At 42.8% G+C, this 17,821-nt stretch overlaps 1 long non-coding RNA gene across 3 annotated transcripts in view; it reads left to right on the top strand.

The window, feature by feature from the left end:
• LOC116938782 (uncharacterized) overlaps positions 1-17,295 on the top strand; it is a 105,467-nt gene extending 88,172 nt beyond the window's left edge. For 2 of the 3 annotated variants that reach the window (XR_012930576.1, XR_004402325.2), the window contains exon 4: positions 8,896-17,295. This is a non-coding gene — a long non-coding RNA (uncharacterized LOC116938782). The remainder of the gene's footprint in view (positions 1-8,895) is intronic. The other variant, XR_012930577.1, reaches the window with a different exon arrangement.
• The last annotated feature ends 526 nt before the right edge of the window (positions 17,296-17,821 follow it).

The raw sequence follows: 17,821 nt of genomic DNA, 5'->3' as shown, positions 1-17,821 counted from the left end.
ATCACCCCTATGCAGATGACAGAAACCTTTTTACTCATTCCCACACCAGGATCAACTGACTACAATCTAAAAATTACACTGACAGTGTTTAGTGCTGAGGTAATTCTTAAGTTGTAGTCAGTTGATCCTGGTGTGGGAATGAGAAAAAAGGTTGATTCCATCTGCGTAGGAGTGATTTTGGACAACTTTTTAAAACTAAACATTCGAAATGCAAAACCCATTAACAGATAGGGTAAGCGTCTCAATCACAGCAGACCTCTCGTCGATACAACCAACAGAGTGAACAGCTCATATTAGACACCAGGTGAAAATTCCCCAGAATACATATCTCAAATTAAAAAAAAAACACAAACTACCATCTACACAACACCACATGCATAGCCCCATACATCTCTGTCAATAACAGGTCATCCCTTATACACACATTTCAAAGCCTGTCTGCTTCATTATTGCAACTCTCACTACTTTTCGGCTTACCTCAAACACACGTACAACGCGTTTAAATCATCCAGAATAATGCCGCTAGACTAATTTTCAACCGCCAGAAATCTTCCCACATCGCACAAACTCCAATATATATATAAAAAAGAAAACACTTCAACTTCATTCTATTAACATACAAAGAAACACACGACCAAGCTCCACCTTACATCAGAGACCTCGTACAGGTCAAGAAAAACAACAAATCACTTCGCTCCTCAAACCAAACACTCTTCAAACCACCAAAAAGGCACAGTCGCAAACCATGGGGGGGGGGGGGAAGGAGATGTTTCTCATTTGCAGCACCACACCTCTGGAACAACCTCTCCCAAAGCAATCAGCAAACTTGACTCCAGTCACTACTCAAAACACATCTATTTGCACTTGCATACAACAACTAACTCACAGCCACAACTTGCCTGTTGTTTTAGAATTTAGAATGTTACCATTTTACGTTGAGTTGTAACGCCGATGATGTCGTGCTTTTGTGCTTTTGGATGGCAAATTTGTTGCCATAAAGGGTGCCACGTGACGAATATCTGGACGTGGGGCTTTCCATGGTAAATATCATGGACTTTTATTTTATTGCAACAAGCAGATTAAACAAAAACAGGCATTTGGTGTGAGCCTGGCATTGCAACATAACCGGGCTTCAATAATGACGAAAATAACTCGAGTTCATAAAATATTAAAACGCATAGCATGTTTGTTATACTGTACACTACGTAATCATTTTGTTTGGACTAAGCACAAAATTAAAGCTATTGAAGGGATAATTTTTTTGTTTATTATTTCAAAAAGCATTTTCATGTTATTTCCCAGTACATATTCAGTGTTTTCATTTTCTATCTCAGTGGCAATTTTGTTTAATTTTCAGTTTCAGTTTAATATACCTCCTTAAATTTCCAATAACCAAATAATTGCACGATGCATTTGCAGGAGGATAATTTCATATTAAGTTGAGATAATAGTTCTCTTACCTTTGCTGTAAGATTCACATTAAATGCAGATGGCATTTTCACGTTGCCACCGCTTCATTGTGTAAGGTCATTGTGATGCTTTAAAAAAAGTCCTGCAACCCCTCGCAATACATCAAAACACAGCCTACCCTGTGTCTCTTCATCCTAAACCCGGCCAACTTTGATAGCTATGTGCTAAACCAATATTCCAACATCACACTGGCATCCACACAATAGCCATTCTAGGCCTGGAATAAACTTACTGGGGACAATACACGGTTGCAAGTGAAGAGCCACGTTTAAAAGTTTCTGGTCCACACGGACTCTGGGAGGTCTCAGAGTCGAGTACGTCTGTGTGGAATTGCTTAGGGGAATGCCCCTAGCGTGACACATCATATCAGCTCTATTTAAGCGTTCCACAGTGGGACTACACAGGCCACCACTACAGGGTACCTGCTTGTATCCAATGGGCACTCCTCTAGGGAAAGAGCCCCTGCAAATAGTCTTCAACGTAGCTTCAAACCATGCCCAAGACTTGTACAAACTATTCAAACTGGTCTCCCAATTCATATCAAAACTGGTTTTATAATTAAAGGACGCTCAGCTACTGTTCCAAATTGCTAGCCGCTAATCCCCGACACTGCGAAGCTGCCACCATTCAATATACAGAGTGCTTCAAAAAAATTAGCACTTCTGAGAATTTGCAACAATACCACAAGAAATGTCCCTCTGGGGCTCTGGAGACCACCTGGATAATATTCCAGGCATTTGTTGGCAATGATGGCGAACAAGTGGAGACTCTTTTACTTTTTTGAAGCTATTAATATACATTTATCATATTACAGTGTATTATCCGTTATTTTTCCATAAAAAAACTATAGTCCCATGTAAGTGTTAACATTGTTTTTGAAGCACTCAGTTCTTTAAAGCAGCTGTCCCCAATTTTTTTGGCACCAGGGACGAGTTTCGTGGAAGACAATTTTTTGACGGACAGGGGGGGTGGAGATCACCATTGGATCTTTCCCCCTTTTCAAAGAAGCTCTCCAGCGACGTTTGTTTTTTACTCATTTGGCTGGGGTTAGCTTGTGGACTTACCAAAACTGTGACTGAGACAAGTGCGCAGTGCTGTGCGGCCCGGTTCCTAACAGGCCACGGACCGGTACCGGTCCGCGGCCCGGGGGTTGGGGACCCCTGCTCTAAAGCACGTGTAAGTGCCCTTTTGATCGACTGTTAACATGTTAACAGAGAGCTTGTCTGCTGTTTCAAGGAAAGTGCTTTCCATGTTAAATAGAAGCCTCATTGGAAAGTAGCAATGTTTCCACCCACTGTGATACTCTGGATGCGTACAAATGTAGCCATGATCATCATCATAATTTAAAGCCCTTTATCCCCTACTGGATGGTCTCTACGCGCCATGTCGGTTGTTAAGGGTTGTTCGATCAAGCTTCACCGTGCTGGTCAGTGTGCGTTTTTCGAAGGGGGGGTGGTTCAGAGCAGGTTCAAGATATCACTTGCCACTGATGGTGGCTGTGGCCGGCAATCATACTCTGGTGTCCAGGTTAATAATTATGCAGTGTGCAAACCACTGTGTAACACTCTCCTCCATAACCATGATGTTTAGACCATTAAACTTAATCCGAATTAACTGTCCTTCAGCAAATTTGCCCACAGACGTGAAAAAATGTCCAGAACCACAGTAAAAATTTAGAATATTGGAAAGTTTGTGCAGGAGAGAGACTGGCCTCTGCGATAGGGATATGAAATACCCACCTCTGATTCAAGGCCAATTATACAGATGGGCATTATGCTTTGGCCCACGTTCTCAATCTTTGCTGTCTCTCTTTTTCTTACGATCAGAGGAAACAAGAAGATGCTCGGTGTAGTCGGCACTTTGCTTCGTTCATCATTTCGGGGGGTTTTTTTTGGTTTTTTTTTATTACTGTCTCTTTGTTCCTCCTCCTCCTTGCGCTTAATCCACGCTTTTGCTGTTTCTCTTCTCGCCCACCTTCACTGGAACAAACTTCCCGCTCCACATTAAACAGTCACCTTCGCTCACTCGTGTCCGCTCCACACTCAAAACTCACTTACCCTACGACCCCTTAATCTCCGCCTCATAACCGCTATACCGTTTTTTTTTCCCTCTTCATATTCTCATTGTATGGCTATCACTCATTCTCCATTCAATCCATTCATCATAATTTACCGCCATCAATTTCTCTTTCACCGAATTCACGCATCACAGATTTGCCACCAATTGCTTCCTTTCATCTATTTCATTCACCTCATCTCCACCATTAACATACATGTGTACTATTGTTAATTATTTGTAAAGCGCCCTTTAATGAGGCGCTCTATAAATTCCTTTAAGATAAGATATAAACCCAACACGATTCAATGGTTGTGATTCACATCTCTTCCGGTAAACCTGGCCAAAAATGAGATGCCTCCGGACTACACGCAGAAGAAGACCACCAAACTACTCGTTCACGGAATGCAGCGGCCAGGAAACACTTTGCACACCTCACTAAATTACCCGTGAGCCAATCGCACGCAGGAGATGGAGCCGGACACGTGCGTCCTTCAAAGAGATTGTGTCAGTCCCCAGACCTGCTTATGATTGGCCGCGGCGAACGCGTGGGTGGGGGTGGGCTTTCCGGAGCATTGATTTCCAGCCACACGTTGCACACCACCTTTGCTCCCCGGCGCCCCCCGCTGGCAGTAATTATCGCCGTTGCTGCAGGGTCATCTGCACCTCACAGCCCGCCGAGAGTGCCAGCCAGAGAAATGAGGCACCCCCCCCCCCCCCCCACCGTGCACCGCGTTGGTTTGGGGAGCTTCCTTCTCTTCTTATCTCTTCGTCGCCGTTGCCAGAGGCCTAAATTGTCCCCAGCGTTAGATTTCAAGTGGACCTTGCAAATGAGACTCTATCCTGGTATCTCTCTTTTTTTTCAGGTTCTCACCTGGCTAAACAAATAAGCTTGATATTTACTGAGCACACGCTTTAATAAATCCCAAACTACACGCTTTAATAATAAAAGCGTGTAGTTTGGGATGGAGACCAGAGCGAGATCTTTTTTTCATAAACGAAATATGTGGCCGAGATATTCATCACAAAATAGCACTGCCAGTGTATCCTACGTTTCGTATTTATCATCGGAATCGGTTCGATTTCGACATTTTTTAAAAAAAAAAACTACCGACGAAAGCAATTGACATTTGTGTATCGTGTTATTCTTCACCAAATGTGTTTTTTTTTTTCTCTTGTAAAGTTTGTGAGCACCCGTGAGTGTGGAGCCCCAGTTAAGCTGTACCCCCTTTCTCCACCTTCTCGTCAGGCCTGATGGTAGCAACAACGGCATTTGTTGTAACATATGTTGACATTTTTACGCACCATACGTGGACAACCATGCTAATCGGAGGTGCGGGGGAAGGAGTACAGGAAGCAGGCTGAATGGGAGTCAGGCAGGCAGCTCAACGGGGTGGCTGTGTGTTTGTGGGGCACACGTGGAATGGCCGCAGCACATGTGCCACCCTCCTGTGCCCGGCCATCACGACTTAATGCCAGAGCTGGCAGGACTTTGCACATGTACGGAGAGGGTGGCGGCGGAAGCGTGATGAATCGGTCGGTCGTGCAAACTCTCACGTCGTCCTATCCGCACCCGCTTCTGCAGGAGTGCCGCTTGCAACGTCGACTAGGAATTATCAGCCGCTTGTGTGAAAGAGGTGACTTGTGTTTGGTGGGAAGTGTCAGCAGAAATGGCCACGAGCCACTAATTCCCATCAAAAGCAGTTGTAAACAACCCTCCAGCCAAGATGTGCGTGGGTACTCATGGGCCATAATGTCAATCACAATTAGTAGACATGAGTAGGAGGTGAATTTTATTTTTAAATGTTGTATTTGAGCTGTAATATTTAATTTTGAATTCATTTATTGGTAAAAAAACTACATTTCGTGGCAAAAAGCCAAATTTACTGAAATGTTGTTTGCTTTTCTGATGAAAGTTTATAATAAATGTCTCTGCCGTGTATGCCTTCATAACAACATGTACATTTAGGTGAATATTTCTTTCTCCACGGATGGGTTGGTGGCAGGCAGGTCATCTGTTCAAATCCTTCCACCTCTCACATCTTACATTTGCAAGAGACATTGCATCTAAATACACTGTCACCTGGCTCTAAATACAATACAACCAGACGTTGACCTGATGACGACGTACCTGGCAGAAAAGGAGAGCAGGCAGCCACAGAAGGTTACCACTGATGTCATGGATCTCGCAGAGCACTCTGGTGAAATTGCTTCCCCAAGAAATGGAGGTTTGACGTGTCTTGGCTCAGAGCTGACCCAGTTGAGGAATTCTGGCAGCGCCTAACCTTGAGAGCCCTGAATTCACTGCCCCATATGAGGATTTGTTAACCTGGAAACTATTTTATGTCGGCCTCGCATTTGGCCTTGTACAATGAGGTTGTGGAAGTGCAGATTTTTTTGTCTTTTTGCTATCATATTAGTTTGAGTTTATGTATACGTTCTTAACATTGTTTACGGGGAGCAATGCCACAGTCAGTTACGTGCTGCACCTGAGTTTCATTTCCCACCACAGATAACATCGGCGGAAAATGATTTCTGAACCAGCCTTCAATCCCCCCCTGCCCCTCACTCCCCTTTAGAAACAGCAGCGACAAGTGTGGTGAAGTATAGTCACACTACCGTGATGTCTACATCTACCAATGAATTGAAAAAAGGCTGTACGTTATTATAATATTTTTTTAACGGTAGTTTAAAAAAAGTTTGATCGGTAGTGCATTGATCGGGCACATTAATCGAAAATTATTGATCGCTCAATATTTAATATATATTGATTTGGGATCGTAATGAATTGAGGCGGCATTCATCAATGATGAGAATATTCTGCAATCTAATTTAATACATTTCCATAAAGATATTCTAGATGTGCCACAAGGTTAGCCACGTAAACGAAGGCAGCTGTCGCTTGCCCAAATAAACACAGATACACACTTTATTCCCAGCCTTAAGAAGCTGGTTGAGCTGGGGATGAGTGGATGTTTGCCTCTGGCCGGTACTGCCAGAGTTAGACCCAGCCTCTTTGGAGATGACCGGTGAATGACGTTGTTGGACAGCTGGCAGTGGCTGCCCTCCAACAACAACAGCAGGCGGAGGAGCATGGCATTGAGCAGCTCAAGCATGGCAAGTAGAGTCGGCGGCAGTGAGCTCAGCACAGGTGCCAGCCGCGACAGTCCGTATACGAACAACATCTGGGTCTGTCCCGTCACCTCCTGTCAGCGTGCCTCGGCTACTTTTTGTGGCCTGCAGTGAACCTAGCCTGGTGCAGGAATTGTCTAAAATTACTGCCACTTAGTGGGGAACGAGAGCAATGCTGTGAGTAGTAGCACTTCTTTATTTGTCAAAGATAAAAAAAACCTTCCTGAGTGTCAACATTTTCCCAGGAGGATCCTCCTTTGGAATAATTGTTTTTACTTTTCACGTCGGAGGAAACTGCAGGACCCAAAAGACTCCATGCATAATGAGGAGACCACAATCAAATATCAGCACAGACGGGTCAGGATCCCATTTGTTAAGCCATCTCCTGTCTACATTGCAGCCCGGCTAAAGGGCTGCAATGTATTGGGGTTTGACAAAAGATGAAACCTGTAAAAACCCATCGACCCTGCCTCCAAGTTGATGAAATGCTGGTGTGAACCACCATACTCAGGAAGCAAGAGTATGTTGTTATTGTACGTCGGTGTGCAGTGAAGGTGCCGGTGCAGACGCACACAGCACCAGTTTGGTGCACCAGTTTGGTGCACCAGTGTGGTGCACCAATGTGGTGCACCAGTGTGGTGCTGTGTGTGCAGCTTTCAGCACATACGTCACGGTGCGACGAGCACCCAGCAGCTGAGCGTGCTGTAACACAAATTCGCTGTGTTGCCGACGTCACAAAATCTCAATTGAAAACGCATTACTTTAGAAGTGCTTCTTTGTGTTTAGTTTTGTTGTCCTTTCCCCGCACCTCCGATTAGCACGGTTGGCTATGTACAGTGCGAAAGACTTCAAACATACGTAAACGTCACCCCGCCAGGGATAGCGAATGCAAGCACATGCATACGGTGAAGCCACACACGCGCATGTGAGTGCACGTGAGAGTGCTTGCGTGCGTGCAATACACAAGCACGTGCTAAAATGTGCGTGTGGAAGTAGCGAGCGATGGCGTAACGCCGCTGGAACGCGCTACAAACCTGGCGACGACCTGAGCTCAAATTCTGGCCATGGCCAACATTAGTGATAAGTGATATCTGAACCATGTCTGGGCCTCCTCTAGGTTAACGTAGCCTGAAATGAGCCTTTGCCGGGCGGTGGTAATCCGGGCCTGTGGAGGCGAGGGTTAGTGGATCACACACAAATGTCGTGAAACTCACTTGCTGTGAACGTAGAGAAGATGCCATACGCTGGTTTGCCAGAAGGCAATATAGAAAAGTTGGATTCCATCTGTTTCGTCTGTATGGAATCGAGTGTTGCCCCCTCACACGCGTGGATTGTTGTCCGGGTGCTCCGGTTTCCTCCCACATGTAAACATTCATTAATTGGCCAATACCACCGAGGACCGCAGAGTATGGTACCCGGCTCACCATGTGGCTGCCTTTCCCGCTTGTCCGTGGGTTCGTTGCTCCTCTGAATCGTTTTCCCTCTTCGAGAGTGAACGAATTCTGTGCAATGTTATAAGTCGAAATAATTTTGTGTTGAGGACTTGGCATGGTATGTAAAAAATCAGCACTGGGGAGACAAAGATGGCCACAACTATCGCGATGGCTACACCACCCCCCTCGTTTGCGTGCCGTTCCAGCATTAATAGGTGCTTACAAACTATTTTAAAACGTTTTTTTTATTACCATGTAGGGCCCACTGAGCACAATTGTCCTAGTCAAAAACAAGTATATTTTTTTTTACGAGGTAAGGGCCACTGAGCTATATAGCCCTCATTCAAAAGAGATCTGGCCACAAATGATAGCTCCATGAAGTAGCTTATCACGTGGAAATGTATAGCAGCCAAATAGTCTAAACGCACGTTAATTCTAAATGTGGAGGGAAAAACCGGAGGACCCGGATAAAAATCCACGTGACTACGGGGAGAGAGAGAGAGAACATGCAAACTCAAAATATACAGGCGTGAGGGTCGGGTGTGAACCCACAACCGCCTGTATATCAGGGAAGGTAGTTAACATCATGCCACACATCTCTGCTGGTGATCCACAGCCAGTTGTGTCAATTCCACATTCCCAAACAGCACTGGCCCCAACAGTCAATGTAAGCTATATGTAGGATCATTGTGGTTGTTTTAAAAGAGTGTGTGGATCGCGGTGTGTTATCATACACGTGTACATGACATGCATGTGTGTGCACAAGATTTTAACAAAAAATGTGTCCATTTTTTTTTTTACACAGTTGCTGAGCACAGGCCAAAAGGCCCAAAACGTCAAGTAGCCAGCAACAAGCAGCGATCTTGTGTGATCTCGTCATTGAATCTGGGGGTTCTTTTTAGTTTAGCGTGACAACGTTGTTGTCGCCCCGCAATCAAAAAAACTGTGTTCAAGCCAGCGGTGATCGACAGTGAAAGATCTGCTGCGCGTTGGGCAGCTAAATGTCTACAATATTCAGCTCGACGTTTTACGTGAGTATAACGCGTGACGTGCATTGTCATCTGCAAAGAGGCGGATCCCATTGTGATTGAGTCATTAATAAAGAGGACAAAATAATGTTGGAGGGAAAACAAGGCCTTGTGGAACACCAGAGTAGTGGTGAGGGTATCTAAATTGGCGACCATCAAATACCATATATTTATCTCCATATATATAAAAGGCAAAGTTGTGATTGTGTGTGTCTGTTCCAAATGTTTAGCGTACCTCCCGACATGCAACAAACTTGAAATTCGCCATGTGGGTACTTTCCAGACTGTACATTATACACAAATTATAACAAAAAAATGCACTTGTACGTTATAAAGCTAGAAACATGGAAATCAAATATAGATGACTGTGTAATGGGCTGCAAACTTGTGCGAGTATTTAAAATTTTCAAGCATTTGCACATCTTTGGATGTAAAATATGACAGAAAAAATGGTAATCTTGTAAAAAAAAAGTACCGTATGGTGTAACATTTTATACAAAAAAATATGCAAATGTAAACATTTCCATAGCTTTGACGAGCAATGCCATGCTAGAGAGTGTACTAAGAAAAAGTTTCATTAAAAGATCATTTTCCCTGCGATTACACACAAATCTGCTGGCAACTCGCGCATGTTGTGTCAATTACACATTCCCATGGTAGGGCCCAGTTTGCCCTTATGTCGATTACCTTTAAATTTCTAAATAAGTGGTACTTATTTTATAGTAGTGATGAGCTGAGCCAACCTCAGACTGCAATTGTACTTAATACCTGCCAATAGTAGCCCAAGCGCTCTAATCTCAGCACCACCTTTCGGACATACAAAGAAAAGGGTGACCGTCAAAATAACGGTAACACACAATACATTCAAACGATGTGAATCGGATTCAATGAATACAAAAAAAATAACGTTTTGTTTCCTTCCTTGGTCGTGCGTGCATGCCCGACCACATGCGCGTGAGTTGGTCCATGTGCGCGACTATTTCGAGAGTCTCGCGTGCGTGTGTGTGCGCGTGCGTGTGTGTGTGCACGTGCGTGTGTGTGTGCACGTGCGTGTGCGCGTGTGCAGGCGCGTGACCATGTGGCTTACGCCTTCTGTGCAATCTTCCATGCAGCGCTCTTAAGAGTAAATTCCATTGTTTCATTCAAAGCCGATTTTAAGATAGCTGCGCTTTTGAAAGTTAAATAAAGCAGGAGAAAAGAGCTATTAAAGGCAACGCACTCTTATATTTCAGTAGGCAATACGGTATCCATGATCTCCTCATGGTCTACCAAATACAAGTGACTTGATCTGTTTCCAGCGCCACATGCCTGGGTATGTGAAAGTAAAATTTATTTTCGATCGCCTTTAAATGTGTGGTAATCTGATATGGCATTTGATTAAATATTGTATATTTTGAAAAGCATATTAAATGTAGTTCATTTCATATTTATATCGTCAAATACATGGATACATGTACAAAGATATTCAAAATATGCAACGATTCTTCGGCATATATTAAAAATGTTGTTAATTATGCTATACAGTACTCCGTTGACAGCAAGCAAACTTTACGTGACTACCCATTTCGTATTGTGCAACTTTTAGGTACATTCATATGAATGTCAACTCTGATGTCATGTGTTTTTGAGAATCCCAAATACGTGATTACGATGGTTGCATGGCATATGGAATCATTTATTAACAGCTTTTAGTTTAATAAGTTTGTATTGTGATCGCATGGTTTTATGAAAATCAGTTCGCAAAGCTTAACTTTATTTTGAGAACTAAGCAGCTTGACTTTGCTTTGTTTGTGTGAATACCAGATTTGTAAAATCACAGCTCACAATTATTATTGCTTGGCCAGTTTTGATAAAGTCCAGTTCAAAGTTATAATGCACAAACCGTGTACGTTTCTAAAATAAATTTGAACCTCCATGCCTAAATTCCAATTTAACTGCATCGGCCACAAATATTTTTCTTATTGTTCCTCAACACAATTACGCTTTAATGTGGTGCAGTCAAATACTTTGGCTTCCATTTGATTTGCAGATGCAACGATCTGCAACCTGCATGGTCCCCAAAAAAAGACCACATTTTCTCTTTCAGCGTAAACCGCAGAGGCCGTTTTTGTGGTCAGGTGAGACGTCACACGATCAGAAAAAGGGAGGGGGAAAAAAGAAGGGAAAAATCGTCATGCCAAAAAAGCCCCCATGTGTCGCTTCATCAGGCTGCCCACGCTGAGGAGGGGCGTGAAGGAGGGAGCTGGCTCTGGCCGGTGTGGGGTTCCTTCTCCCAACCTGACAGGAAGCTCATAATCGGCAGCAGATGCACAGCCGCACCGCAGCCAACGAGGACGGAAGCGGGAGAGTCGAGTGCATCTCCTGTTCTCCCTCGCTTGGCACGCTCCGCAAGGTACCCATCTGCGGATGGCCATAGGCAGGTGTCTTGGGCCTTTACGCAGTGTTGGAACTGAGGTGCGAGTGCTGCGGTGTGGTATACTCAGTGGCGCTGGAATTCCATCCAGGACGAGACATCTGTAGTCCCAAGAGCACGACGAGCACTGGAGTGATCCTCATCTCCACCGGCTGCCCTGAAGCAGCCTATCGTCCCAGAGGATTCATCTCAGACGGACGATAAGCCAAGTCAGCCCCCCCCCCCCCCCTCGGGCAGGATTTGAACTCGCACATTTTCTAATGCGGGTCAAGTGCTCCATCAACTAGGGTACAATAAAGCGTCACTTCATCAATTAGTATTGATTCCTAAGACTCATGCTATGCAAATTAATAAAATGCTAATTATATTCTGTTAAATTTATGAAAACATTAGAAACAATACAAACGAGACGGTGAAAAACAAGACAAATCGATTCTTGAATTGAATCGCAGTCCTGTATCGCAACAAAGTATCATGAAGCTAGGGTTTGAGCCACTTTTGTGGATTTCAATTGGATGTGAGTTTTTTACAACTGGGTGACGTGAAGTGCCCCCCCCCCCTTCATGGATCGAACAGAAATCATTGTGTGGATTATCACGTATCTATAGAGCTCTAAGAGGGCTTATAATACATTATAATACCTCTCAAAGCTTTTAGCCTAGACTGCGAAGTTCCTGGATTTAAATTCAGGGAGTGACCGATGATTAAACTGAGTTCTATAATATTGAATGTTTCATTCTCGGCCAGTCACCAATGTCTGTATAAATATACTTGATATATAATATATAATATACTGTGTTTCTAAGTGTTTTATCTTTCAGCACCTACAAGAGCAAGCAAGTACAAGCCACACATTGTTCACACTGAAGTCAAGTAGGCATGTATGAGTTATGAAACATAATCGCCCCATTTAGTTTTGCCATGCAAAATATGGATGTGAAATCAATGTCATGTCAAGAACACCAATGATAGCTGTTGCCATGACGCATCTCCATATGTCTGCCCCTTCTATCGCTCCCCTATTTACTTTGCCACCTCTCGAAAGTCTCATGAAGAGACGCTTGTCTTTTAGATTATAATTTAGAATTTCTCTCTGTGAGATTAATTTGATGTATTTTCCAGTGAATGAAAACTTAACCCCGAGAAAATGAGGCCATATTTACGCGTTTCCTCTATCATACAATTTAGATGCCCCGTTTCAGCAACCAAATACATCTTAGTTAACCAGCCTTAAAGCACAGGAGCCAACTCGTATTTAGAACTCTGTGTAATCACTTGTTTGGCTTTGGTGAAATATATGTGGCAGAGTTTCAGGGTGATTATTTTACCTTTTGGTGTTTCATTTCGTTAACTGGACCGAGGCTGAATTTAGAAGAAAAAAAAGGTTACAATTTCATGAAAGTTAACTTTTGAAGCAACCCAAAGAAATAGTTTAACGGTATCATCTCTCACGTACTGTCCCTGATACCATGCAATTCTGTGTTGACAAAAACGTGCTGCAGATATTCACTTCATGATAGTGCCTCCAGAAGGGTAAATATAAACATCGTCTGGGAAATCCAAATACTGACAAAAAATATACACAACAACAAACGAATACTGAATATGTGCGTGGAAGTTATCCAAGTCGTAAGCAAAGCAACCTAGAAACACGCAAAGCATTGCTTTCTAAAAAAAAAAAAGATGCGTTCTAGATGCTTACAACAATTTTTGCACTTTAATTGTGGGCTTTATTTGCAATTCGACCACCTGACACTCCGTGCGTCCCCTGGCACAATCCATTTTGGCATGGATGTGTGACAGTTGCGGGCGTTTATGATCCCGGATCTGACACAAGCCACGCCGCTGTTTTTGCCGAGGCCATTGGACGACTCGGCCGCGCTCGGGCAGAGACTGCCCTGGGACAGATGCGGCAGGCAAACAGCCCCCTCCGCCTCTCCCTCAATGCCTGCGACCGCCAATTACCACGGTGCCTCGCCACGATTAAAAAAGGACACAAAAATGTCCCTTTTTCACTTTTTCCTATCCCGAGCTAAAAGCTCGAGGCAGCTGCCAGCAGCGGTTTTCTGGGAAAAAAAAACGGATGTCCTTCAGCAACATGAGTAAAAGCACAGGTTAATGGCTTTAGTGGGGATTAGAGTCAAAAGTTTACTCATTCTGACTAAAGTTCACCCTGATTTATTTATTTTTGCGCAGTCATCTGTCACAATGTCACATGTTCCTGTTTGCCTCAAAGAGCTATTAGAAGCGGAGCACTGTAGACTGTGAGACTTGGGCAAAAAAAAAGTGGAGGAACTGGAAGCAAGAGGAATTGTAGTTCATCACTTCAGAAAATAGCCAGATTTTTTTGTAACGGGGCCCAAAGATGATGATGGTGAGGACAATAACGAACAATGTTAAGTTGCATGCTTTCTAAACAAAATTGTCTCAAGGCATAGTACAGGAATGGTTTTAAAAGAGGTCAACAATTTCAACACGTAACATTCTCCAGACTATTTTGCGGAATGCTCCTGGTTCACACGTGTTGTTAGTTCTACTTCGTTGTTTTCACACTTGGAGTGCCCGTGAATAACCATGTGTGTGTGTGTGTACATGATTGCTTGTGTTGTGGATCCACCAAATGGTTGGATTATCAGCCGATGTCACCTGGCTAAACGCAGTGTATAGCAAATGTTGTTTTGTCAGATGATGTATTCACAGCAGTTGATGTGACCATTTATATTTTGTGATGTAGACCATTTTTCGTTTGCAATAGACCCATATCCATCATCAACAGCACGTCTGTGCATGCAAAGTTGGTTCTCAACAGCCAAACAGGGCACTGACATGATTGAAATGGGCTTCCCCAGCCTAGAATTAACTTCGAACCGCTCCCTGTTTTTTTTTTACCGCCATTATAAAACAAATGATCACCATATTGTCATACAATAGTGATAAATTGTTGCCTTCGGGTAGGAAAAGTCACCTCGATTGTGCAATAATGCCCTCGGCTTTTGGCTTCAGACATTATATCATAATCGTAGCAACGTTTGTAATCCTCAGGCAATAAATTACCGCTATTGCCTTCAATTGCAGTCACTATTTGTACAATAGAAATGGACCTCTACTTATATACTTATATATGTACGTTAAAATGGCAATTTCAAATGGTAGATAACCTTTCATCATCTATTAACAATTAATGACAATTATTTGAATCGATGTATTGTTTTTCTCCAGATTTTAAATATGTAGCGTGTTTTTAAAGCCTCACTGAAAGTAGCTGCACAATTAACTGCGTTTACCCTGACGGTAAGAAACAATCCAAAAATTAGGATTGGCAGGTGTAGTTGAGTCACTAATGCCCGCGTCAAATCACTGAGGCGACGCCGGTGAGATTATTTCGTTCAAATCTCAGGAAATCGCCCAAAGATATTACAAGTTGATTGTCACCTCTCTGGTTCTTTCGGTAAAGTCACGTAGGTAAAAAAAAAATTGCCTTAAATACAACACAAATGAAAACAACTAAATAAATTCATTTTTGTTTTATTTAATTTAATTTATGTATTTATTTTTTTACCTACAAAACTTCAAATCTATAATTGATTGTCACCGACAACTGTTCGAAATCAACATATCGTGGAAGGAATTTGCCCTAAATCTTTCCTCAACAACAGAACAAAACAGAGCACTGTCCGCATATCTGGGTGATAAACGTCCAGCAGAGAGACACTGAGCCTGTACCGTGACACCATCCGCAGCCTTCTCCTCCTCAATCGTTTCCTTTGAAGATGCCGTTCCATGGAATGGACATCTTTGCACATGTGACCATCACTGCTATAGATGTAATTGGCAACGAAAGACCAAGGCAGCTGATTGATGTCCCTTAATTGTTCATACTCACATATTTCAAATAAACTTCCGACAAGATCCCAGCTGTATCGCACACTCACCTGCAGCAGTCCCAGTCTGCAATCATCTCCGCTGCTCCTACAACCATCTCCTGCCTATGAGCACATTCACACCGATCTGTCTTTGTTTGCTTCTCACGAATCTCTTACCTCAAATGGATTTGTAGTATCTGGACTGCAGAGCTAAACTAGCGATCTCTTGCGCTTGGGTGTCATGGTCTCAAGTGTCCTTAACTGAAGCTGTTGATTTCTCCTCTCATCTCCTTCCTTCTCATCTCTACGTCTTTCCTGTCTCACTCTTCTTTGTCTATGTATCCCAATTCTTGCCTTATTTTTTGAATTATTTTTGCAGCTGCTTTTGCGTCAAATCGACTTGGCCCTAAACACACAGTCAGGACATCTGTGTGGCTGTTGCAAAAATGAATACGCACAAAAAAATGTGATCCGAGTAGCATCATTATAAAAAAAAAAGTTTAAAAAATACTAGGTAAGGCTCACTGAGCTGTATATCTCTTGGACCTGGCCACAAATGATATCTCAACGAAGTGGCTTATCATGTGGACATTTGCAGCAGCCAAATACTTTAAACGCATGTTTCTAGATGTGAAGGGAAAAACCAGAGGACCCGTAGAATAACCCACGCGACCACGGGGAGAATGTGCAAACGCCAAATATACAACAGGCGTCGGGATCGAACCTGCGACCTCCTGTACACCAGGCGAGGTAGTTAACATCTCGCCACCGTGCTGATTCTTCGGGATAGGGTCCTTAAAAAAAACACAATGATATCCCATTTTTGTTTAGATAACCCACGTTGTAATTTAGACAACCCACCCTGGCATCTTTGAAACATATGACAAACCACTTTTTTGATAGGTTTAATTGTATAATCTCCCCACAGATGGCCTTACAATGAACTTAGTAATTCACTCACTTAATGCGTGTAATCCGCTTGCTAAAAAAAAAGCCGAGTTTGCAGACGTTCAGCTTTTGGGGGTTATCATCTTTTTCTACGATACCTCTAAATTGCAATGATTTCCACCTTTTTCTGTCTTGCTCACATCCAACTGTTCATAAGTAAGACATCCCACGGGTGGCTATGTAATCACACTTGAAAGCCAGCCCACAAATTATCCCCTGACAACTGATAATTTATCATCTTAAAAGAAAAATTAATTATTGACGCAATGAAATCGATAAAAATGTGTTCAATTTCCAATAACAAAACTGTTTGTCACTAATGTATGTATTAGTGCATATGTGTATTTAATTATGAATACATGTGCGTGTACATTGAAAATAGAACAGTGTGTACTGTGTATAAATCCAAGAATTCACTTCAAATATAATTTCAGAAACCACATTGAGGCAAAAAAGATGCCACTATTTGTTACAATTTAGGGTTGCAGATTTTTATGAAGCATTTTTTTAGTGTTTTAATCATCTCATTTGTATTGTTTCTCATATTTCTGTTTTGTGCAATGTTGTTAATAACATTAGCGTAAATATATAAGCTGAATATAAATTCCATGCATTTTAAATAATCGATTGAATGCGTGAACCGTGAGCAGTTTTTTTATTGTATTTAAAGTAATGAATCTGTGTGTTGCATATTAATCATCATCAACAAAACTGCCTTACAAATTGAGTATATAATAATTACGACGCTACCAATTTCAATAGTCGCACTCTCCTGCTCAATGTACAACAGATTCGTTTTGAAAAGGCATTGTTAATCACAATTGTCGTAAATATCACCCTACATGCCGATGCAAGTGTGTACAATATTGCAGACAAACATTCACATTTACTGGTAAGGGGAATACTTTATACTTACTCGGAAAACATTAAAGTTTTGGTCATTTTGAAATTTTCGGAAATGTCTTCATCATTTTTTTGTATTCGGGGGAAAACTGGAGTTTCCAAACAACACCAATAACACAAACCGGCAATTATCACTTAAAACTCTGTACAGGAAGGTAAATAACACGTTTGAAGCATTGCCATCTCTGGATTACTTCGTGGCAATTTTTTCTTGTAAAACTGCATTGCGAGTGCTGCATAAGCACAGGTAATAAACAACTCCGCACATTTGCCGAGAGCACCACGTTATCGACGAATTTGGTGACCTAACGGCTCGGCAAGGCTTGGGGGGGCTGCATGGAACAATCTTTGGACAAGTCACCAACCCCGCTTCCGAAGCGCTGGATTTCAAGCGTGCATCACTGCGTCCCGACCACCACTGGATGTACCGAGCATCGTTGCTGTGCGCTTCGAAAGGGCAGGGGTGCTGGGTGGGGGCTCCTGCGACTGCCTCTGGTGAGAGAGGGGCACAACACTGGCTTCACCAGAGCTACAATGCTGCTGGAATCCAGCCCCACATCTGAGCTTGCCATTTAT

This window comes from Petromyzon marinus, chromosome 4 (genome assembly GCF_048934315.1).
Source record: "Petromyzon marinus isolate PM22_M1 ecotype Great Lakes invasive population chromosome 4, UKy_Petmar_22M1.pri1.0, whole genome shotgun sequence".
Taxonomy (NCBI): Eukaryota; Metazoa; Chordata; class Hyperoartia; order Petromyzontiformes; family Petromyzontidae; genus Petromyzon; species Petromyzon marinus.
The sequence above is the reverse complement of the archived record's forward strand: the minus strand, read 5'-3'. Positions and strand labels throughout refer to the sequence as shown.